General features: G+C 44.3%; 1 protein-coding gene across 5 annotated transcripts in view; it reads left to right on the top strand.

The window, feature by feature from the left end:
• Positions 1 to 25,565, top strand: part of fstl5 (follistatin-like 5) — an 810,780-nt gene that overhangs the window by 150,512 nt on the left and 634,703 nt on the right. The window contains exon 1 of one of the 5 annotated variants that reach the window (XM_069926260.1): positions 1,850 to 2,330. The exons of the other annotated variants lie outside the window; for them this stretch is intronic. The gene's annotated coding sequence lies outside the window, so the exon portion shown is untranslated. Of the gene's footprint in view, positions 1 to 1,849; positions 2,331 to 25,565 lie in introns of those variants that run through there. 5 annotated transcript variants of the gene reach the window in all.

The following is a 25,565-nucleotide window of genomic DNA, read 5'->3' as shown; positions in this document are numbered from 1 at the left end:
TAAAATTACCTTTTTTTTTGCAGTTGCAATGTTCTTATGGAAGTTGTACAGTTTCTGAATGTTTCAGAGTTGCCTTGCCTGCATGCAACAAATCTAATTTGCTGATCTCTTGCTTCATCTATGGCTTCAGCTTAGGATAATAGTGTCACAGCAGACATGCTAATGGTAGTCTGGGTGTTCCTTCTTTAAGCTGGCCTGAATGAAGACACCATTGTTGATTTGGGATATTCCATATCCCAACTCTGGTACTAGCTTAATGTCTGCCTGTGGGGATGTAAATGGATGTTAATATGAAACTTTATAGATCCAGGCATCTGTCTGGGCACAATGCTGCAGGCATACAGAATTCCTTGCACTCGTATGAAGACATAGTAAATGAGTGAATTGAATAATAGATGAAGGTAGAGGTTGTGTTATAGTCCCAGTGATTAATCTTTCTTTTATTATCTACTCCCAATCATGTGTTCAAAAGGGAAAATGTAAGATTTCACCCTTAATAAATTACTGCAGCTGATTCTGGGGGGTGGAAATAATTCAGGAATATTTACAGCTAAATATAAGATACCAGTAGCCACCTGTGATGCAAGTAGTTACTGGTGATATAAAGCTCATTACAGAGACATTCAGAAGGTTTCAGCAATGCCCCAAATTTTGTGAAAATATATTGGTGAAATAGTAGAAATATCTTCACCTGAACTCAATGATTTCAGCTCCTGGATGTGATTGTGAGTCACCGTTTACTGCTGTTTTTCAAAAGTTGAGCAATGCACTAAAAGAGCACATCGAATTGCTATCAAGATTTACCACTTAGTTTGTCACGTAATGGAGAAGAATTGTACTTGGTACCAAGGCTTTCCCAATTTAGTTTTTCCATATTGCATGACTTGTATGTTCTTAGGGCATATTTAGGTTCTAGTTTTTTTTGTTCATTATTTGGAAACAATTTTAGGGTTTTTAATGGGTGTTTTAGACTGTTTACAAGTACTTGAAAAATATACATTATGGCCTTGTCACAATGGGCACCGTGATAATGGTGTATATTGTCAAATAAAGGCTGATAACCAAGACAAAATAGAGGAACACAATATGTTAGGCAATATCCATGGAGAGAAATGGTGAATCAATGATTAAAGATAAAAGTCCTGACCTGAAATAATGACAGACTATCTCTCTCCATGAACACTGCTGAGTCCCTCCAACTTCTATTTTCTCTCAGGATTCCGACAGCTGAAGATTTTTCTTTCTTTCTGAGGGCCGATAACCTTCATGTACCCATTATCACCATATTGGCAGATGCTGAAAAATCCTGTGTCTTCTCTGTGATCCCAACAAAAAAAAATAGACATTTTGGAATTGAGAAAGGATAATTGAATTAATTAATTAATTATGTTCATTTACACATGCATTAGTACAATGTTGTAGTGGCTATGTAGTGGGTCAAGTGGGTGCTCAGCACGGTAATGTGAACCACCACCATCACTGCAGCACCCGGACTTGCATTCGCCAGGGGTATGGCGGCGCCCGGGCGTGACCCGGCGGCGGCAGCCGCGCCCGGGCGTGACCCGGCGGCGCCCGGGCGTGACCCGGCGGCGCCCGGCGTGACCCGGCGGCGGCAGGCGTGACCCGGCGGCGGCAGGCGTGACCCGGCGGCGGCAGGCGTGACCCGGCGGCGGCAGGCGTGACCCGGCGGCGGCAGGCGTGACCCGGCGGCGGCAGGCGTGACCCGGCGGCGGCAGGCGTGACCCGGCGGCGGCAGGCGTGACCCGGCGGCGGCAGGCGTGACCCGGCGGCGGCAGGCGTGACCCGGCGGCGGCAGGCGTGACCCGGCGGCGCCAGGCGCGCCCAGGCGTGACCCGGCGGCGGCAGGCGCGCCCAGGCGTGACCCGGCGGCGGCAGTGGCGGCCGCGCCCGGCATATTGTTCAGCTGGGTCCCCTGCTGAAAAACGCAGGAAGTTAATAAGTATCAATTTAAACCTACTGGTCCCATGGACCAGCAGCCATCCCTTAACAAAGTCCCAGCTTGTTTTGTGGAACCTGGTCAGGCAGGGAATAAAAGTCAGTTGTAAGGCTTCAATAAGCCAATCTTGAGTTGACTACTCTGGCGTGTGTTTGTATTTCTTTAGTAGCTCTACCTTAGTAGCCGCTACAATGTATGGATTCAATGAAAGCCTAATTTGCTGTAGTTTCCAAAGTATATGAAGCCCATAATTCCTAACAGCACATGAGAAAAACAATAATTGCAGGAGAAAAAAATTATAATATATGTATAGTTGTGTCAGAGAATGATCAAGTTCCTCAGCCCATTCAGGACCTGCGGCATCCGTGAAACGGTAAGTAGCAATTGTGTGAAATGCTGATTGAAGGGTTAGGAAAGACTCAGGACAAGGGGAGGCATAGATTATCTGGTGATAGTGGGGTGGGAACATGGTGTTATATGATCAGGATCTTCTCTTCAGTAATAAAGGGCTGTGGGAGCAAGTTGACTGAGAGCTCATTAGGAGATAGGCTATGGTTTGAATCATGGACCTCATGATCCAGGGCTGGAAGATTGTGCCCAGGACCAGAACTTTGTGATCAAAGACTTGGAGTGTGATTGAGTGTCAGACATCATGAGTGACGAGGACTGCTTTGATAATTCCATTTGTAATCAAGTAAAACAAAGGTCTGCAGATGCTGCATTTGTTGAAAAAACATAAGAGAAATGCTGGAGGAACTCAGCGGGCCTTGTCATGTCCAAAGGAAGTAAAGATATATTACTGACATTTCTGGCCTGAGCCCTTCAAGGTCAGAGTACAAAGCAGGCAGGTAGCTGAATTAGAAAGCTGGGGAGAAGGAAAGAAAGGGCAGGGGGAGGAGCACAGACCAACAGGAAGAAGGAGTTAATTGGACATGAATAGGAGGAAGAGAAAGGAATAGGGGGTGGGGGAAGGTGATGGGAAAGAGAGACAGCTAGAGGAGATATGGGGATAGATGGGTGTGGGGAGGCTAACGGAAACTGGAGGTTGATGTTAATGCCATCTGCTTGGAGGGTTGACAGGTCAAATATGACATATTGTTCCTCCATTTTGAAGGTGATCTCAGTCTGGCAGTGCGTAAGGCAATGAGCAGACCTGTCATGGCAAGGGAATGGGAAGACGTAGATACTGTTGAATGCAGAGAATTGTAATGACTTTTTTTTTAAAAGCTGCATTCTGAAGTGACCATTGATTACTGATTAACTCCCTGCATTATCATATTTTACTTTTTGGATTTTGATGAGAATCCATATACTGTTAAATTTGATATAATGAAGATACTTGTATCTTGTAAGCAGGATTTCAGAAATTAGTTGATTGGTTAGGCTATACCTGCAAAACTTAGCATGTGTATACTCCTGGATGAACTGGGCAGTGAATGAAAGCAGAAGGTGACAACAACAGTGGGTTGATTATGGGAAATGAATTGAGATAATAAGGTGTGTGAAAGCAGCGGCCGGCAAAGATGGAGATTTTTGAAGATTTGTCTGCTGAGATTATTGCTATTAATTGTTATTTTCAGCCAGTATGCAGTGTAATCAAGGCGGTACAAACAGTTGGCACACTGAGTAACCATTGACAGTGTTGAATTCAGCTTCTATTGTTTTGGATACCTGAAGTTATTGGCAATGATAATGCATACTTTGGTGAACTGGTGATGCCATTTATTAGATCTGGTAGCAAAGATTAAGTAACCACTAATGAATCCGTGAGCAAGGTGAGTTTTTTTCATGGGGAAAAGTCCCTCACCACTGGAGGCACAGACAGTCAGAGTGCCCCTGAACATGTCTGTTATTGTGTCTAGCTGCCAGAGGCATGCAGCAGTTGGGGTGTAGGGAGCACTTCAATTGGCTGGCCACCCACCTGCCCATCAACATTTTTTTTTAGACATACAGCATAGTAACAAGCCCTTTCAGTCAATTACACCCAATTGATCTACAATGTCTGTACATTTTGAATGGTGGGAGGAAACCCACAAAGACACAGGGAAATATACAAATTCCTTACAGACAGCGTGGGATTAGAGCTGTAAAGGTGTTACGCTAACTGCTACACCAACCATGCCATCCTTGTTGGTGTCAAATGTACCAATCTAAAAGCCTTTATGTTCACTTCTGGATTCACTTTTGTATTTTTCTATTTACCCAGTACTCCAACCTCATTTTGGTTGGAAGGGATGTTGCATTTCAGGTCAGAGGTTGACACCCATCAAAATTTTTATTTTTGTTGCTCTGTTCAGAATTCCTGACACCGGAAATAAACCATCACTTAGCTCACTGAGCCTTTAACAAAGTAATTCTTTTCTTGAATTAAGAGAATGAGATTGGAGATTTGCAAGAAGACTTGAGGAAAAACTGAATTCATATGGCAATTTGATATTGGATTAAAATGAACAATTTCATTGGAAAAACCTTTGCTGACAAATTGATGAGTCAATTTCATGATTAACTTGCACATGATACTTCAAACTGTGTGCAGATGGAGGTTCCTTTCCTGTCTCATTGGTTGAGGTGATGAAAGTACAGTATTTGCATCATGCCTGAAATATTAAGGCCCCTAAGAATACCTACATCAATATAAAAAATGCATTATTCTGTTTGATCCATTGTAATGTACCACTTGTGTTACAAAAAATGTATAATTTTGTATTTCAAAGAAAGTAAAATTTGTTTTTAATCTAATTTGTCTGTTGATTGAGAGGTTGGCAGATGGAAGAGCCTGGTGATCAAGATGTACAAGCTTCATGCCGAGGTGTGAATGATGTGCCTTCTGTTGCGAAGCTAACCTTTACATTGCTAGCAAAGTTTAGGAAGATGGGTGTCTTCCTGATGAATTCAGTTTCATCATGTGATTCTGTAAGTTGGATTTTTAGTTGTGTGGTCATAGCAATCATCCAATATACCAAATACTAAGGGATTTGACTGACTTCGTTGCCCAAACTCATGATGTTAGCTCTAAACCTGATGTATTTATGTCAGAAGGATAAATACATAAAAATTTTGCCTTATGAGTGCTGAAGGCTGGTTATGCTGAACAGAGGAATATGTGACTTCAAAGTCAGCAAGTTACCTTGGCAGCATATTTTTTCTAGTAAATTTTTGTCTCTATCTTTAATCTTATAAAATCAATGTTAGGAAGTATGTTTAAATGAGTCTAACTGCATTACTCAAGGTGAATGAAGAAACTTTTGTTAGAAGGTCTAGGTTGAGGGTGAGTTCAAGAGAGCAATCTTCTTTGGCTTGGCTTCGCGGTCGAAGATTTATGGAAGGGTAATGTCCACGTCAGCTGCAGGCTCGTTTGTGGCTGACAAGTCCGATGTGGGACAGGCAGACGTGGTTGCAAGGGAAAATTGGTTGGTTGGGGTTGGGTTTTTCCTCCTTTGTCTTTTGTCAGTGAGGTGGGCTCTGCGGTCTTCTTCAAAGGAGGTTGCTGCCCACCGAGCTGTGAGGCACCAAGATACGCGGTTTGAGGCGATATCAGCCCACTGGTGGTGGTCAATGTGGCAGGCACCAAGAGATTTCTTTAGGCAGTCCTTGTACCTCTTCTTTGGTGCACCTCTGTCTCGGTGGCCAGTGGAGAGCTCGCCATATAACACAATCTTGGGAAGGTGATGGTCCTCCATTCTGGAGACGTGACCTACCCAGCGCAGTTGGATCTTCGGCAGCGTGGATTCAATGCTGTCGGCCTCTGCCATCTCGAGTACTTCGATGTTGGTGATGAAGTCGCTCCAATGAATGTTGAGGATGGAGCGGAGACAACACTGATGGAAGCGTTCTAGGAGCCGTAGGTGATGTCGGTAGAGGACCCATGATTTGGAGCCGAACAGGAGTGTGGGTATGACAACAGCTCTGCATACGCTAATCTGTGGTTTTTCAGTTGGTTGTTTTTCCAGACTCTTTGGTGTAGTCTTCCAAAGGCGCTATTTGCCTTGGCGAGTCTGTTGTCTATATTTCTGTTACAAATGTCAATTTCACTGGCCAGTATCCAATCGCTTACATTGTAATAATTACCACTGGAATACAATGTAAACAATGGCTCTGCAAGTCTCTCTGCTAAGTGTTTCTCACCTGATAAGTCAACGCAGATCCTACATACACATGATTATTTGTGGGTAATCTCTCAAACTCCAGTGCTGTGAAAATTTCACTCTCTGAACTTGTATTATAGCCTGGAAAAACCTGTAAAGATATTTGTTTGTTAACAGATGCAAAACCCAATAGTACTGGGAGCTGGGATCCCCACTGTGGGACCTAAAAAGAGGTTGCAGGTTTGCAGGTTCTTAATTAAAATGGTCATAAACTATGAAAAAAGAGTGCGCAGATTCTGGAACGCAAACTGCTCTAGATTCAGTGGGTAAGGTAACATTCATGGAAAGAAATGGAATGAATTTTGAAGCAGGGTTTCAACCCATAACATTGACTGTCTATTTCCTTCTATTCCCTGAGCTCCTTCAGCATTTTGTTTTGAGGCCATAAAACAGTTTCTTGGTGAACATTGTTTGGATGCAAATAGCAACCAATATGAATGTGTCCACATACAACTCAAACCATATCAGACACCACATTGGTCAGGCAGTATGCCCACCTGAAGTCAACATGGTAGTTACGAGCATGTTCTACTCTCTGTATTTCTTTCTCCTTAGCTAGCTTGCGGAATGTAATGATTGATGAAGACGTCTTCTTTATTGCACTCTGACTACACACACTGCGCATGTGCACATCTATAGCTGTAGCATGCATTTACATGTGCAAGAACATGCCTCTCTCCTTCTGCAGATGAGGTCATTTTATTTGTATGAGAGGATTTTTTTTGTGAGGCCACAACCTACCTCTCGCACTCTCTCTACCATTCTTTCAAAATCCACATTCTCTACCCTAACCCATTTTCTTTAAACACCCATTTCCCATTTTTTTCCCCCATCTAACTTTACTGGTGCCCACTTTCCCCTGCACTCATTACCTATCTTCCAGAATCTTAGCAACACATTGTGGCTTAATTAATGTTGCAATATATTCAGTGAGAGCAGTTGGTCATATGGTGCAATTCTTAAAGGAGTTCTCACACAATAGTACACAAGCAACCAACGTTGTATCCTTAAGAATCAAAAAGATATTTTAAAAAACCTCTAAATTCTGTGCTTTACAATATATAAGAAAAATTATAAAATTGACATGGTTTATGTTGTATTTGGCAAACTGTAACAAGGATACAGGGCGTGTAAAAGTCAAAATGTGCATAATTGCTTTGTTCGTTGGTGTCCCAGGGTCCGTAGGTCTTGACTCCTGTGTGCATAAGAGTCTTTGGTTGGCATATGCACAATGGGCTCGCTTATTGGAGTTTGGTTGACGCATGTGCACGAGTTAAGGAAGCAAATTCAATATCATCAAGATGCTTCACTCTCACACCAACCGATCTCCAATGCATGAACCCACTGAGCATGCACCAACTGAAGACTCGCGCATGTGCACGGGAATCAAGGTGGTCGTGTCCAGCCTATGGATCCTAGGTCATAGACTAGCAAAGTAATTACACACATTTTAGCTCTTACGTGCCCTGTATCCCTGTTATGGATTCTCCAATACAGCACTTAATTAAAAATTTTAAGTCTTCAGTCCTCCACGCGTGCCAGCAAAATTCAGACTTCCTTTCAAGATACTACTGATCCTTTCATCCCAATTGAGGTCGTAAGTGTCACATTTGTGGCCCGAAATGTGAAGTTAATAAAACATTAAACAAGTTTTATCAGGTAAACTTCTCAGGGTCTTTATTTTCCAGTTTCATTTGTTCTCCTGCTTGTGCTCTTATCTCTCTCTCATACCACGTAACTTCCGGTACATCTCATACATATTCATTATCATGACATCCCTCCTTTAATCAGAAATAAACTTTACCTTCACTTACCAATATCCCTCGGAAACCTACAAACATTGTAACTAATGGTAATACTATAAATCAACTACATAAAATTTACTTCCTACAGCACTCATACATGCACTTTATGATATAAGATTAAATACTGTCCCAAAGTTCTTATTAAAACTATGGCACAAAGTCTTCATATCATTTGGGCGCTTTCCGGTTTCGTATCGGCCTACCTGCGATATTGTCGTCGCTTCTCGGTTGTTCACTCTTAGCGTCGGAAATACTGCTCGCCACGGCTTCGGGTGTTTCTGGTGCTCTAGTCACTTCATCAGGAGTGCTGGTAACTGCCTCTGGAACATCATCAGGTCTCTCAGTTTCAGCATCTCGTATTGGCCTTTCAACCTCTTCGCTCGATGTATCTCTGGACTGGTACCTTTTTACACCTGATACATTTCTCTTATACAGGACTCCAGTTGGAGACTTGACTGTCACCATACTGCCACTTCTGGATATGACAGTATAGGGTTGCTGGTAATAAGGTGTGTCTAGCTTACCACCAGTTTCATGCCTCACTAGAATATTATCTCCTGGCATGATGTCTGAGTACTTGGCTCCACGTTTCGAATCTGTGTACAGTTTTGCTGCACCTTTCTTTTCAGCATCGTGGTCCATCATCTCCTGGTCGTCTCGGATTTCCTTTATTTCTGGCATTTTTGTGCGGATTTTTCTCCCAAAAAATGCTTCTGCAGGACTTTTTCCAGTGGTTGCATGAGGCGTTGCTTGATAGACAGCCACATAGGATGGCAATGCTTCTCGCCAATTTTGTCCTTCTGCGTGTGCAATCCTCAATCGTTTTTCAATGGACTGATTTTGTCTCTCTACTTCTCCATTGGCTTGCGGCCATTTCGGAGTTACTTTATGATGGTGGATACCTGTGGTCCACATGTATTCCGCAAATGTCTCTGAAATGAATTGTGGACCATTGTCAGAGTATAATGTAACAGGTAATCCATATCTTGCGAATATCTCTGCTAACGCTTGTATTGTTTTTTCAGTGGTTGTGGACTTCAACACCACGTACTCATAGTATCTGCTGTAGTAATCTATCACTACCATAATTGATTCACCCGTCGGTAAAGGTCCAAGAAAATCAACAGCTACGTCGATCCATGGTCCTGTCGGGAGTTGCGTACTCCGGATCGGTTCTGGCGGATTACTCCTACTTGTGATTTGACATCCGTGACAAGTTTTAACAAATTTCTCTGCATCTTTATCACAACCTGGCCACCATACCTTGGTTCTGAGGTTTTGCTTGGTACCAACAATGCCTAGGTGTCCTTCATGCGCTAAGGATACAATCTTCGGTCTCAATCTTTGCGGTATCACCAATCTGCAACCTCTTAATACACACTGTCCGATGCAACAAAGTTCGTCTCTAATGGGAATGTAAGCCTTGTGAGTACACTTGTCCCATTGTCCACTCTGTATGCATTCTCTTACTTCCATGAATTTTGGATCATGTTCGGATTCTTTCTCGACTTCCTTCGTAGTCACAGCTTTCGGTGTCGCCTGAATAGCTACGAAGCGTACAAAGCTCTCTGTTTCTGTTCCCAATTCTGACTTGGAATGTGGACATCCATCCTTCACCAATCTGGACAGCGGATCAGCAATGTTTGCTTTCCCTGCAATGTGGATTACTTTATATTTGTAGGGTTGTAGTCTGAGTACCCATCTCTCTATTCTGGCACATGGTTTGGATCTAGGTGCATAGATCACCTCTAATGGCTTATGATCTGTGATGAGTTCAAATTCAATGCCGTATAAATATGCATGGAACCTCTCACAGGCCCATACAAGTCCGAGTGCTTCTTTCTCTGTCTGAGAGTATCTTCTTTCCACATCTGATAACGATCTGCTGGCATAGGCAATGATTCTTGGTCCTCCGTCATGCATCTGGACCAACACGGCTCCTAAACCAACCGGGCTGGCATCCGCTATGACTTTGGTTGATGCCGCCGGATCGTAATATCCAAGAGTTTTTGCATCTGTCAGGTTTTGCTTCAGCGCTGTGAACGCTTTCTTCTGCTCAGATCCAAAATGAAATGGTATACCTTTCCTGGTTAGTTTCCTTAGTGGTTCTGCCACTGTAGCAAAATTAGGAATGAACTTTGCACAAAAATTGACCAATCCCAGGAAACTCCTCACCTCTGTTGCGTTCTGAGGTGCACGTGCCTCTGCAATAGCTTTCACCTTGGCCTCTGCAGGGTTTAGTCCTTCCCGTGTAAGTCTGTGTCCCATGAAGTTCATTTCTGACACACCAAACTGGCACTTGTTTCCATTCACGGTAAGGCCTGCCTCTGTAGGCTAGATAGTACACGCCTCAACCGTTAGTCCATGCACCAACAAAGGAAGAGCATGACAACGATGTCATCAGAAATGTTGGCAACTCCAGGAATCCCTTGAATCACTCGATGGATTTCATACTGGTAGATCTCCGAAGCTGCATTAATTCCAAATGATAGTCTCTTGTAACGATACAATCCACTGTGAGTCACAAATGTTGTCACATCTCGGGAACCTGGATTCAACTCTAATTGAAGATAGCCCCATTTCAGATCAATTTTTGAGAATACCTTGCTGGTAGTTAGTTCTTGAAGTATTTCCTCCACTGTTTGTATAGGGTGTCGTACTCTAATTATAGCTTCATTGGCCATTCTCATGTCAACACATAGTCTTATGTCATCCTTTGGTTTGGGTACAATCACTATGGGACTGACCCATTGTGTCGAATGTTCCACCGGTTCAATAATGTCTTGTTTGATCAATTCTTTAATTTTGGCTTTGACTTTCCCACGAAGTCCAAACGGAGTTTGGCGCATTGGTTGTGCCTTGGGTTTGACCGTTTCATCTACCGCTAGCTTCAATTGTCGACCTTTCAGCTTTCCTACTCCTTGGAAGACTGCGGGGAATTCTTGCTTCATATCCTCATATGACTGAATTGACACAAGCTCCAATATGAAGTATTGCCAGGTCTTGCGCTGTGCTTCTACTCAGCAATGGTTCTCCCCTCTCTTCTATGACCATAAACTCTGCTTCGGTGTACTTATCTCCAGCTTCAACAGTTGCAGTAAAACATCCAATGGTCTGCAATGGCTTGGTTGCTGTGTATGGATACAGTTTTTGGAACACTTCTTTGAGGTACAGATGATCTTTTTCCTTTTCAACTTCTCCCATAAATGTCGATCAATCACATTACTGTCGCTGCCTGAGTCTACAATGACCTGCACTGTCACTCCACCAATGATCACTGGGACCTTCTCATGATGTACTTCATTCAACGTAAATTGATAACAACTCTGTTCCTCCTGGGTATCATCATCGTCACCGTCTATCTGGTGAATGGTATCTTTCTTTCCAGGATACTTTCCTTTCCCCCAGGCTTTGCCTTTGGAAGTTGTACTCTTCCTCTTCTGGTCTGCATTGGACTTGCTTTTGCACTTTGCAAAGTGGTCCTTACCTCCACACTTTCTGCAAACTTTGCCTTTGGCCGGGCAATATGGGTCTTTTCCAAAGTGACCTCGGTTTCCACATCGATAACACTCCACGTCCTGTGTCGACGAATATCTTGGCTGGTTATGGCGATGTGTGAGCCTCTTAATTTGCTGGCTTGAGTTGTCTTTCAGGGTCATGGTATGAAATTGCCCTTCAACAGCCTCTAATGCAGCAGCAATGGTTAAAGCATCGGTGAGTTCCAACTCACTCCCTTTCCAGTAGACGTCTTCTGAGTTTATCTGATCTGCAGTGCTGTACGACTTGATCCAATAATTGGTTTCCAAATCAGCTGGCATGTAATTGCATCCAACAGCTAGCTGGCGTAGTCTCATCACGTACTGAGCAATTGTCTGGCCATCTTCTTGTCTCGTTCTCCGAAACAAATGGCGTTGAAATGTAGCATTCGGTGTCACTACATAGTGTGCATTTAATGCATCTACCGCTTTCCGGTACTCATCCTTTCTTCCAGTATTCAAAAATATCTTAAATGTTTCCCGAACTGCAGGTCCAGCAGTGAAAAGAAGTAACGCCCTTCTCTGCGCTTTTTGTTCAATGGTACCGGTGTCTAGAAATAGGCCACAACTGTCGGCATAGGATTCAAATTCTTCCAGCCATGCCTTCCACTTCACACTTACAGTGCTTGCATCACCCGTTGGGTCAAAATGAGCAATTGAAGTATGTGTTAGAAAGTCACTGTCTGCCCCAGCCATGAGAAAATATTCCAGCCCCAAAAGTACTGAGTCACAGAGAAAATACTTATCATCTTGAAGTTCTCTGTAATCCTCTGTAATCTTGTTTAGTCTTTAATTTTCTTCAAGCTTGTATCCCATCCTCGTCGCCAATGTCACATTTGTGGCCTGAAATGTGAAGTTAATAAAACATTAAACACCAGTTTTATCAGGTAAACTTCTCGGGGGTCTTTATTTTCCAGTTTCCTTTGTTCTCCTGCTTGTGCTCTTATCTCTCTCATACCACGTGACTTCCGGTACATCTCATACATATTCATTATCATGACAGTAAGTCAGGGAGTACTTGTGCTTTGATCAACAGACAGTCCTTCTGGTACTGATGTTAACACTCTGTCTCTTGAGCCTGTTGCTGAGCTGTGGTGACCTCACTCTGTGGTGCTGGTAATGTTTCATTGGTATTTCCACATCTGTTTCTGTCAAACAAACCTGTGTGGTAGTCTGACTAAGTGGTGCCAGTTTTTCTGGGATAGTACTTGATCCTTCATTGTGACCTAACAATTTCAAGGATTATGGTGTACCTGGAGTCATCACTTCCATATATGGAGTCAATCTCCTATTGGCTTCTTCCTCACCGTCCATTGGTGGCAGGCCACTGGCACTATTGTTGCATTAGTATGCTTCTCTTCGAATTGGCTAGCTCCAATTATTTCGCCAAATAAACTCAACCTCACATTGTGTCTCATTCTATCCTGGATGCAGGATTTACTTCAGATCCTGCACCATGTCTGGAAACCTCCTCAGTCTCCAAAATTATATTGTATATTGACACAGGTTCAGTATCCTTATTTCCGCAAAACAGGGCTCAGCAAAACACCTCTGCTAAATCAGTTCTAATTTTTTGATGATACAGTATAAAACAAAGGTTCTGAAAATACTCAGCAGATCAGAAACTTGGGTCAATGATTTTTCATAAGAGTCTGAAATCTTTCATCATGGTCCTGATAGGTTAAATTTGTTTCACTCTCCATATAATCCACTTGACCAGCTTAAGGTGGGATGTGGGTGGGAAGAAAAAGTTTGAAATCCACTGTTTTAATCGTATCTAATTGACTCGTTATGTGCACAGTTTCATAACTCCAAAGGAAATGGGCCAATGACAATTTTTCTCAAGCAAAATATTTCAGTAACAATTGGGTCTAGAGCAGTGATTCTCAACCTTCCCACTGACTTACCCACTTAAGCAACCCCTTATTAATCACAGAGCACCGATAGCATAGGGAATACTTAAAGTGGTATATAAGTGGGTGGGGGGGGGGGGGGGAAGGTTGAGGACCACTGAGTTGGAGGATATCATTGTTCCAACAGTTGTGATTGTATCCATGACAAATTTGTTTTTAATTATTTCACTTAAATCTTTTTATGGAGATAAATTCTGGTAAAAGTACATTTTGGGAAAACTTTCCTTCATAATTGGTAAATGGACCACATTATGGTGGTTATATTGAATTCTGCTTTCTTCAATTAACTTCCACAATATGTCAATTTCAGTGTTTTGAATTGTTGCACCTGTACTGACAAGATCTTTAAAGAAAAACTGCTGTTGAAACCCGTCATAGATATCCTAATGTAAAATATTAATTGACAACATATTCAGTGTCTTGAACCAGTAAATGAGAAATCAGCTTTTGACCGATTCTTTAATTTGCTAAATGTGGAAATAATTTGTTAAATTATGATCTTGTTGTGTCTTGAGTGTGTGTGTGTGTGTATTACATGTATTTGTGTGTTATGTGTTATATATGTATTATAGGTGTGTGTTATATGTATTGGAAAGGTGTTATATGTATTATAGGGGTGTGTGTTGTGTGTAGTATATGGGGGTGTGTGGTATGGGTGTAGTATAGGGGGGGTGTGGTATGGCTGTAGTATAGGGGGGTGTGGTATGGGTGTAGTCTATGGGGGGGGTTGAATGGCTGTAGTCTATGGGGGGGGGTTGAATGGCTGTAGTCTATGGGGGGGGGTTGAATGGCTGTAGTCTATGGGGGGGGTGTTGAATGGCTGTAGTCTATGGGGGGGTTGAATGGCTGTAGTCTATGGGGGGGTTGAATGGCTGTAGTCTATGGGGGGGTGTTGAATGGCTGTAGTCTAGGGGGGGTTGAATGGCTGTAGTCTAGGGGGGGTTGAATGGCTGTAGTCTGGGGGGGGGTTGAATGGCTGTAGTCTGGGGGGGGGTTGAATGGCTGTAGTCTGGGGGGGGGTTGAATGGCTGTAGTCTGGGGGGGGGTTGAATGGCTGTAGTCTGGGGGGGGGTTGAATGGCTGTAGTCTAGGGGGGGGTTGAATGGCTGTAGTCTAGGGGGGCGTTGAATGGCTGTAGTCTATGGGGGGGGTGTTGAATGGCTGTAGTCTATGGGGGGGGTGTTGAATGGCTGTAGTCTATGGGGGGGTGTTGAATGGCTGTAGTCTATGGGGGGGTGTTGAATGGCTGTAGTCTATGGGGGGGTGTTGAATGGCTGTAGTCTATGGAGGGGTGTTGAATGGCTGTAGTCTAGGGGGGTTGAATGGCTGTAATCTATGGGGGGGTGTTGAATGGCTGTAGTCTATGGGGGGGGTGTTGAATGGCTGTAGTCTATGGGGGGGTGTTGAATGGCTGTAGTCCATGGGGGGTGTTGAATGGCTGTAGTCTATGGGGGGGTGTTGAATGGCTGTAGTCTATGGGGGGGTGTTGAATGGCTGTAGTCTATGGGGGGGGTGTTGAATGGCTGTAGTCTATGGGGGGGGTGTTGAATGGCTGTAGTCTATGGGGGGGTGTTGAATGGCTGTAGTCTATGGGGGGGGTGTTGAATGGCTGTAGTCTATGGGGGGGGTGTTGAATGGCTGTAGTCTATGGGGGGGTGTTGAATGGCTGTAGTCTATGGGGGGGGGTTGAATGGCTGTAGTCTATGGGGGGGGGTTGAATGGCTGTAGTCTATGGGGGGGGGTTGAATGGCTGTAGTCTATGGGGGGGGGTTGAATGGCTGTAGTCTATGGGGGGGGGTTGAATGGCTGTAGTCTATGGGGGGGGGTTGAATGGCTGTAGTCTATGGGGGGGGGTGTTGAATGGCTGTAGTCTATGGGGGGGGTGTTGAATGGCTGTAGTCTATGGGGGGGTTGAATGGCTGTAGTCTATGGGGGGGGTTGAATGGCTGTAGTCTATGGGGGGGGTTGAATGGCTGTAGTCTATGGGGGGGTGTTGAATGGCTGTAGTCTATGGGGGGGGTGTTGAATGGCTGTAGTCTATGGGGGGGTGTTGAATGGCTGTAGTCTATGGGGGGGTGTTGAATGGCTGTAGTCTATGGGGGGGGTTGAATGGCTGTAGTCTATGGGGGGGGGTTGAATGGCTGTAGTCTATGGGGGGGGGGTTGAATGGCTGTAGTCTATGGGGGGGGGTTGAATGGCTGTAGTCTATGGGGGGGGTTGAATGGCTGTAGTCTATGGGGGGGGTGTTGAATGGCTGTAGTCTATGGGGGGGTGTTGAATGGCTGTAGTCTATGGGGGGGGTGTTGAATGGCTGTAGTCTATGGGGGGGGTGTTGAATGGCTGTAGTCTATGGGGGGGGTGTTGAATGGCTGTAGTCTATGGGGGGGGGTGTTGAATGGCTGTAGTCTATGGGGGGGGTGTTGAATGGCTGTAGTCTATGGGGGGGTGTTGAATGGCTGTAGTCTATGGGGGGGTGTTGAATGGCTGTAGTCTATGGGGGGGTGTTGAATGGCTGTAGTCTATGGGGGGGTGTTGAATGGCTGTAGTCTATGGGGGGGTGTTGAATGGCTGTAGTCTATGGGGGGGGTGTTGAATGGCTGTAGTCTATGGGGGGGGTGTTGAATGGCTGTAGTCTATGGGGGGGGTGTTGAATGGCTGTAGTCTATGGGGGGGGGGTGTTGAATGGCTGTAGTCTATGGGGGGGGGTGTTGAATGGCTGTAGTCTATGGGGGGGGTGTTGAATGGCTGTAGTCTATGGGGGGGGTGTTGAATGGCTGTAGTCTATGGGGGGGGTGTTGAATGGCTGTAGTCTATGGGGGGGGGTGTTGAATGGCTGTAGTCTATGGGGGGGGGTGTTGAATGGCTGTAGTCTATGGGGGGGGTGTTGAATGGCTGTAGTCTATGGGGGGGTGTTGAATGGCTGTAGTCTATGGGGGGGGTGTTGAATGGCTGTAGTCTATGGGGGGGTGTTGAATGGCTGTAGTCTATGGGGGGGGGGTGTTGAATGGCTGTAGTCTATGGGGGGGGGTGTTGAATGGCTGTAGTCTATGGGGGGGGTGTTGAATGGCTGTAGTCTATGGGGGGGGTGTTGAATGGCTGTAGTCTATGGGGGGGGTGTTGAATGGCTGTAGTCTATGGGGGGGGTGTTGAATGGCTGTAGTCTATGGGGGGGGTGTTGAATGGCTGTAGTCTATGGGGGGGGTGTTGAATGGCTGTAGTCTATGGGGGGGGTGTTGAATGGCTGTAGTCTATGGGGGGGGTGTTGAATGGCTGTAGTCTATGGGGGGGGTGTTGAATGGCTGTAGTCTAGGGGGGGGTGTTGAATGGCTGTAGTCTAGGGGGGGGTGTTGAATGGCTGTAGTCTAGGGGGGGGTGTTGAATGGCTGTAGTCTAGGGGGGGGTGTTGAATGGCTGTAGTCTAGGGGGGTTGAATGGCTGTAGTCTAGGGGGGTTGAATGGCTGTAGTCTAGGGGGGTTGAATGGCTGTAGTCTAGGGGGGTTGAATGGCTGTAGTCTAGGGGGGTGTTGAATGGCTGTAGTCTAGGGGGGTGTTGAATGGCTGTAGTCTAGGGGGGCGTTGAATGGCTGTAGTCTAGGGGGGCGTTGAATGGCTGTAGTCTAGGGGGGCGTTGAATGGCTGTAGTCTAGGGGGGCGTTGAATGGCTGTAGTCTATGGGGGGCGTTGAATGGCTGTAGTCTATGGGGGGCGTTGAATGGCTGTAGTCTATGGGGGGCGTTGAATGGCTGTAGTCTATGGGGGGGCGTTGAATGGCTGTAGTCTATGGGGGGGCGTTGAATGGCTGTAGTCTATGGGGGGGCGTTGAATGGCTGTAGTCTATGGGGGGGCGATGAATGGCTGTAGTCTATGGGGGGCGTTGAATGGCTGTAGTCTATGGGGGGGGTTGAATGGCTGTAGTCTATGGGGGGGGGTTGAATGGCTGTAGTCTATGGGGGGGGTGTTGAATGGCTGTAGTCTATGGGGGGGGTGTTGAATGGCTGTAGTCTATGGGGGGGTGTTGAATGGCTGTAGTCTATGGGGGGGGTGTTGAATGGCTGTAGTCTATGGGGGGGGTGTTGAATGGCTGTAGTCTATGGGGGGGGTGTTGAATGGCTGTAGTCTATGGGGGGGGTGTTGAATGGCTGTAGTCTATGGGGGGGGTGTTGAATGGCTGTAGTCTATGGGGGGGGTGTTGAATGGCTGTAGTCTATGGGGGGGGTGTTGAATGGCTGTAGTCTATGGGGGGGGTGTTGAATGGCTGTAGTCCATGGGGGGTGTTGAATGGCTGTAGTCTATGGGGGGGGTGTTGAATGGCTGTAGTCTATGGGGGGGGTGTTGAATGGCTGTAGTCTATGGGGGGGGTGTTGAATGGCTGTAGTCTATGGGGGGGTATTGAATGGCTGTAGTCTATGGGGGGGGGGGTTGAATGGCTGTAGTCTATGGGGGGGGGTTGAATGGCTGTAGTCTATGGGGGGGTGTTGAATGGCTGTAGTCTATGGGGGGGGTTGAATGGCTGTAGTCTATGGGAGGGGGGTTGAATGGCTGTAGTCTATGGGAGGGGGGTTGAATGGCTGTAGTCTTTGGGGGGGGGGTTGAATGGCTGTAGTCTATGGGGGGGGTTGAATGGCTGTCGTCTATGGGGGGGGGTTGAATGGCTGTCGTCTATGGGGGGGGGTTGAATGGCTGTCGTCTATGGGGGGGGTTGAATGGCTGTCGTCTATGGGGGGGTGTTGAATGGCTGTCGTCTATGGGGGGGGTGTTGAATGGCTGTCGTCTATGGGGGGGGTGTTGAATGGCTGTCGTCTATGGGGGGGGTGTTGAATGGCTGTCGTCTATGGGGGGGGTGTTGAATGGCTGTCGTCTATGGGGGGGGTGTTGAATGGCTGTCTATGGGGGGGGTGTTGAATGGCTGTCGTCTATGGGGGGGGTGTTGAATGGCTGTCGTCTATGGGGGGGGTGTTGAATGGCTGTCGTCTATGGGGGGGGTGTTGAATGGCTGTCGTCTATGGGGGGGGTGTTGAATGGCTGTCGTCTATGGGGGGGTGTTGAATGGCTGTCGTCTATGGGGGGGGTGTTGAATGGCTGTCGTCTATGGGGGGGTGTTGAATGGCTGTCGTCTATGGGGGGGTGTTGAATGGCTGTCGTCTATGGGGGGGTGTTGAATGGCTGTCGTCTATGGGGGGGGTGTTGAATGGCTGTCGTCTATGGGGGGGGTGTTGAATGGCTGTCGTCTATGGGGGGGGTGTTGAATGGATATATACACACACACATGTATGTCTGTATGTGTGTGCATTATATTTGTGTGTGTATATATATATATACACGTGTATAATGTGTGTTTAGGGGAGGTGTGTGGGTGTGTATGTAGGGGAGATATAGTTAGATATGAAAAATGAAGCATATGTTATATGGTTTATTTTGCATAACTAAATATATATTTTTGATTCTGCATGCAGTCTGTCATTGGTGTACATTCATCCACGTGTTATTCCATATGTTTTGGATTTAGCCATGGGTGCAGATTCATAAGCAAATCTTGTATTTGTCAGTAATTTCCCACTGATGTAGCTCTCACTTTGGTGCGTGTCTATTACCAAGGCATATTCAGTTCCAGGAACAAAATGAAGCAGTGAAGACTGTGTCACATACTTTGAACCAGCCTGTCAATATGTCAGTCATCTTTAAAACATTATGCTATTTCATTGATACTCTGGATGATGCAGTTAACTCAAGTGGAGCATAAAACTTCTGAGATGAGCTCTGTGCCTGGTCCAATTAAATAATTTCATACAGTGTGTGCAAGGATTATGTTGATTTTGTGAAGGCACAATCAAGGAATTTCATAGTTGAAAATGAAATAAGGATACAAGATAAAATGATACAACTTTTTCTTAAAGTTTGTTGTTCTGCAAGTTGTCAATAAATTCCCTTAGTTTTGTGGGTGGTCACAGTCTGGCATGGACAGACATGTCGGTAAAACACGCATTGTATTCCTTCTGGGCACTCTCCAACTGGATGGCATTAACATCAATTTCTCCAATTTCCATTACCACCCCCACCCTGATCTATGACTATGAATTCTCTCCTCTCGCTTTCTCCCTCTTTTCCCCCAGCTCTGCATGCACCACACCTCCCCCCTTCCCCAGTCAATTCCCACCTTTCCTCTCTCCTGTCCAATTAACATTTTTTAACTGTTGGTCTGTACTATTCCTCTGCCTCTCTTGACGTCTCAACAGCCTTTTAATCGGGTGCCCTGCTTCTAAAAAAGAACCCAGGCCTAAAGCACTGATTATATATTTTCACCTCCTAAAAATCCTGTTGGATCCTCCAGCATTTTTGTTTTTTTTACTGGTTAGAAATGAATGCTAGGCTTGGCCCAACTGTCAGAATTAGTGACCTGTGAGAATATCTTGCTGTGTGATTGATAAAACTTATTAATCTGTGATCTTCCCACCCTCAAACTTTTGTTTGGGGCCAATATCATATTTTGTTATTGTGGAGAAATCTTGTGTACGATAGTAATGTTTCTTTTGTATTCCAATTACATAGACCATTTTCTGACAGAATTCACTAAAGGCATTTTGTGGAATTTAAGCTTTGTGGTTGCTAAAATGAACCCTTGTTTGAATATTTTGTCTTTTACTGATTTATTATACAAGCTATGCTGCATTTTCAACAACAAACAATTAAATGTTTCAACAAAAAAGCGCTGTTTCATCTCTGTAATCCTTGCTTCCCAGATAGTTTTGCATAAGTATAACTTTTTTCTAGAATCGGGGATCAAAATTTGAGGAGCAGGTCCAAAAGCATCCAGCTCAATTAGCTCAACAGGCTGGATGGTTTCTGGATGGGAAAGCAACTTCCTGCTGAATGAAGGAGAGGAATGAAACAATGGGAGTAAACACCTCTTTGACTCTGTTACGAGCCCAGAGGTCTCCTAAAACCCAGTAGCAATAGTCACCAAGATGAATGGTTACTTAAACAAAATTTGCTTTTAATTATCCTAAACATGAAAACAGAATCACACTTTAACTTATCACGATTGACTTAACTAAAACTTAACCCCCTTCTAATTCTAACCGCACATGTATATAATGTGTATGTAAGTTCAGAAAAAATTATTTGGTTCACAGTCCAATCTCACTTCTATTCCTCCAAGTTCACTGGTTGCAGGCATACTGTGCACAGAATTTAACATTTATAAAGTTCACCAGGCTTTGGTGCTTGAAAAGTAAATGGTCACCACTCAGGAAGGTTCTTGTCAGTTTTCAGAGATTTGTTGTTTGCTGGACACCCGCAACTGATTCTTTTTTAATCAGCCACTTCAGTGTCTTGCTGATGAATCTTGCTCCCTCGGGGTTCTCCAGATGATCTCTTTCTTTCTGGTCACCTCAGAGTGCCCTTTTGTTTCTCCTATTTGAAGTGAAACATTAGACAGCCAGTTCTCTCTTCTAGCATGAACCACAAGGGCTTTGACCAGGCTGAACTAGGCACTCACAACCCGTCTTCCAAATGGGGTTTTCCACAAGCTTGCCAGCTTAGCCTTTTCCAGACCCTGTTGCTGCTGCTGACGTAGAAATGATCTCTCGCACTTGTCTCGAAGAGAAAAAAGCCTGTTTGACTCTCTCTGCTTGCAAAAACCTCTTAGAACAGCAAGTTCCCTTCCAAACAGAATGCAGCTCCGACAAGCTTTTTCATCTGTTACCTTTTTGTAAACAACAATCCATTAATGAAGTCTCTTAGTCACTCTCCAAAGCTTTTGCAAAGACGGTTGGCCCCGACATGTCTAACATGTGCAGAGTTCCAGTATTTTAAATAAAATCTGTTTTAAAGTGTTTGTATGTGACCTACACTCACAAACCTGCCCCAATTTATATCCCAAAAAAAGATGGGTTTGGCCTACAATGCAATCTGTGAAAGCATTTGGTTTAGCCTGCACATTGATATTTCATGTGATTGAATCCAGGGATGAAATATCAATAATAGACGACTGATGCAGCTACAGTCATTATATAGTCAAGATAATGTGAACTATTTTGTAAACATGTAAGAATACTGTGGGGCATATGTATATCAGTATGTGTGAACAGTTTCCTGAGATGGTGGAAGACATCAGTAGGTAAAATCTCTTCTGTTATTTGAATCTTGTATCTCTAATTTATTTAAGAAGCCTCTCAAATAACACAGACATAATAATTATGAATGGGTTCAGTGCCATGGGTGTCATGGCAGGCAGATAAATAATTGGTCTCTAAATGTTAACTGGTTTGTCAAACAATGACTAATTTTATTTGTGTTGAAAGGATCATCTTCCAGTGATCAAGAAGTGGTGAGGTGGGTGATGTGGACTTTGCAAAGGGATATTGACATAGATTACAAGAGAAGAAGTGGATGGTGTGGAATAGATTACTGATAATTGCAGTTCTAAATTTGGTCTCAAGTGATAGAAATTAACAATTTTGAATTTTTTGAGGAGTTATGGGCATTTTTCTTCTAATTAGGTTGTGCATAAAATTACAATAAAAATACCTTGTATTTGCATTGTCAGGTTGCATTTGCTTTTGGAGTTCTTTAACATTTCACTTGCACTTCCTCTCTCCTTCCCCACTTCCAACCAATCTTATTCTGCCTCTCAACAAGATAATTTAATATTGAACCATTTCTTAAGTCTTGTTGAGAATCATCATTGGGTGTACGCTGGTATTTTCTTGTCCCACTGAGCTTCATTTTGCATAACCATTATCACTCAAAGGCAATTTTAATGTTTGCAACATCACTATTTCTTTTTGGTTGCATCCAAGAAAGCCAGGAAGTCAATGGAAAATTATGGACATACCATTTTTATTGGATGCTGTAATAATGAGAGATCAAGGAGTTTTTAAATTTTATTGAATTGTTTGCATCCTTACAGGAAAAACTAATTAATAAATCATTAATCAAATATCCAATGATACAAAAATATACTTTTATATTTTTCTCCCCATCGCTCCTCCCACCCAAAAATAAGAAAAGTGAAAGAAACATCTACCATTTAATATACAAAATTAGCATATACAATCATTAAATGTTAATAAAAATGACTAATTAAAGTGGATAAAACAGAAGAGATGGATGGAAAATTATCTATAAAATTGAATATAGTTTCCAAATACTACTTAACACTTCTCTATCATCTTTCCATGATACCGCTGCACATTGCAGTTGCTATTGCAATACTTTAAATAAATAAATAAATAAATAGAAATTAAAAAAGAAAAAAATCTTGGTACTTGTCCAATTTCAACTTTATATCCTTTTCAGAAATATCTCCAACTAAAAATACTCTTAGATCCTTTGGTATCTTTACCTTCATAATTTGCCCTAATAATAAACTCAGTTCATTCCAAAACCTTTCCACTTTTTCACAAGTCCACAATGAATGCAAAAAAAAGTCCCTATTTCTTTCTCAAATTGAAAACACTTATTTGAATAATTAGGATTAAGTCCATTTAACTTATGTGGAGTATAATATCAAGGAGTTTAATGAGAATAGTAGCTGCACCATTTTTAATTTCTGTCTGAATTTCTTCATGATTAAATAGCTAATTTCTAAGGTGGCACTGTTAGCGCAGCAATTAGTGCCACAATGTTATAGTACCGTCGACTAGGGTTTGAATCCGGTGATGCCTGTAAGAAGTTTATGTTCTCCACAGGGATCTGCATAGGTTCGCTCTGGTTTCCTTCCACCATTCAAAACCTAGGGATGTAGGTTAATTGGATGTCATTGGGTAGCATGGGTTCATGGGATATAAGGGCTTGCAACTGTGCTGCATGTCTAAAGCCAAATTCATTTTTAATTTAAATTTTAAAATATTTTTTTAATAGATTGATTGGAAGTCCAAACATTAACAATGAAAATCTGCAGTTTGCATTAGAACCTAAAGAAACTAAATTGTGGTGAAATTTGTTGTTAACCAACATGTGCCATCAAACATTGACTCGAAGTTTCAAATCGTAATTTCTAATTGGAGAAGTGAATGGAGTTCTTAGCTGTGTCTCTATTTGTAAGTGTTTTTGTGTGAATGGATTGGTTGTGTTAGAAAACAAGTTTAAAGAAGCTTCCTGAGAAGGACTGGACCAGGAGTGGTGAGCCAGATAGGGAGTGTAGTTCCCGATGCCAACCTTCTCTCAAAATTGAATAGGAGCTCATGAGGGGCAGCATTGGTCACGGTACATAGTAGTGACTGGATGGAATGGAGCGCCATAGGGAGGACTTCCTGCCAGCGTGAGTCTGGAAGGCCTTTTGTCTTTAGGGCCAGTTTGACAGCCTTCCAGACCATGGTGTTCTCATTTTTAACCTGCCCATTTCCCCGGGGGTTGTAGCTAATAGTCCTGCTGGATGCAATGTCCCTTACCAGCAGGTATTAACGTAGCTCTTCACTCATAAAGGCTGAGCCTCGATCGCTATGAATAAAGCTGAGATACCTAAACAGAGCGAAAATTCAGTCTAGTGCCTTAAAGACAGATTAAGTGGACAAGTCTGGACGTAGAATGGCAAACAGGAAGTGGGAGTAGTCATCAATGACAGAGAGGAAGAAGGTGTTCCCATTTGTGGAGGGGAGAGGTCCCTTAAAATCAACACTGAGCCATTCGAAGGGCCTGGATAACTTGATCAGGTGTGGCTTTGTGGGGTGTTAGAAGAGCAGCTTGCCCTCTGCACAGACCTGGCAAGACCTGGTCATTTCCTTGACATTCTCCATGGAGTAGGGCAGATTGCATGTCTTGACAAAATAAGCCATGTGGGTGACCCCTGGATGGCAAGGATCATTATGCATAGACCACGGTTGGCCAATGTGTGCAGAGGCACAGCTTCCTCTGGTTAAGGCATCTGGAGGGTCATAAGGGCTCCTGGCTGAGAGGCAATGTCATAATTGTAGGTGGAGCTCCTCTTGATGTTACTGAATATGAATGTGACCTAGTGTTGGTCAGTAAGGAGTGTAAATCTTCTACCAGCCAGGTAGTGTCTCCAGTGCCTCATGGCTTCTACAATGGCTCGAGACTCCTTTTCCACAGATGGGTTCTGGAGATCGTGGCCTTTTAATATTCGCAGGGAAAAAAAATGCAACCAGCCTGCCTGTCTGAGGGTAGCGGCCAGGGCTATGTCTGAGGTGTTGCTTTCCACTTGGGAAAAGTACTTTCTCGTCCACTGCGTGCATAGCGACTTTCGCAATGTGGTTCCGTAGGTAGTTAAAAGCTGTTTGGGTTTCAGCTGAGAGGGGGGAAGTTAGTAGATTTTAAGAGAGGGCGAACCTTATTAGTGTATTGAGGGATCCACTGGGTGTAATATGAGGAAAAGCCCCAGGCATCTCCTCAAAGCCTTTGTGGTGCTGGGAATGGGGAGCTCAAACAGGGGACACATCCTTTCTGGATCGGGGCCAATTATGCCATTTTCCAGCATATAGACAAGGATAGCCAGACATTTAGTCCTGAACACACACTTGTCAGAGTTACAAGTGAGGTTTTGGGCTTTCGCACAGTCAGTGAGTCTATGAAGCATTCAGTTGAGCCCGTGTCACTTAGGGATTTAGTGGAGTGTCCATTTACCTTCACAGCCACTATGGAGTTGCTGAGCTGGTGAGATCTGTCCTGAGCTAAGACCATCAAGGTTAGGTCCTTGGAGACTCCATGCTCCTGACTCGAGTGAGCCCCACTGTCGTGGGTTGCCCTGCATGGGTAAAATGGCCTCGACCTCGTGGCACAGCAAGATAGCCGCCCTCCTCCCTCCGACGATGATGGCACCGAGTTTGAATTTGGGTTGCATCAAGATGGCCACTGAGCCTTTTCATGCCATTTCCTCACTGCCACCTTCTGTTGGTGAGTCGCGCAGCAAGTGGTTTTGGGTGAATTCAGGGCAGACGGCTTGGGGCTGGAATCAGATCCAGGAGCTGTGCAGGCCGCAGACTTCCCCTTGTGCAACAAACCCTTGCCCGATGCCATTTCTTGCCGAAGCTGGAACACAAGATGTTGCCTGGCAACAAGATTGGGGATGCTGGCTTTTGTGCAGAAAAAGCACTCCCTGGCATGGGAGGCAATAGCTATTAGGGCTGGGGTAGTGGGAACAGCTGGTCATTGGAAGCGGTCACCTGGGTGAACGAGCTCGTTGATTTTGAGGTTGTCGTTCTCTAGCTTGGCCTGTTCCAGGTTTGTTTTTTTTTTTTGCCTGTTCATCATG

This window comes from Narcine bancroftii, chromosome 3, assembly GCF_036971445.1.
Source record: "Narcine bancroftii isolate sNarBan1 chromosome 3, sNarBan1.hap1, whole genome shotgun sequence".
Classification (NCBI taxonomy): Eukaryota; Metazoa; Chordata; class Chondrichthyes; order Torpediniformes; family Narcinidae; genus Narcine; species Narcine bancroftii.
Note: the sequence above shows the minus strand (reverse complement) of the source record. Positions and strands in the feature narration are given on the sequence as shown.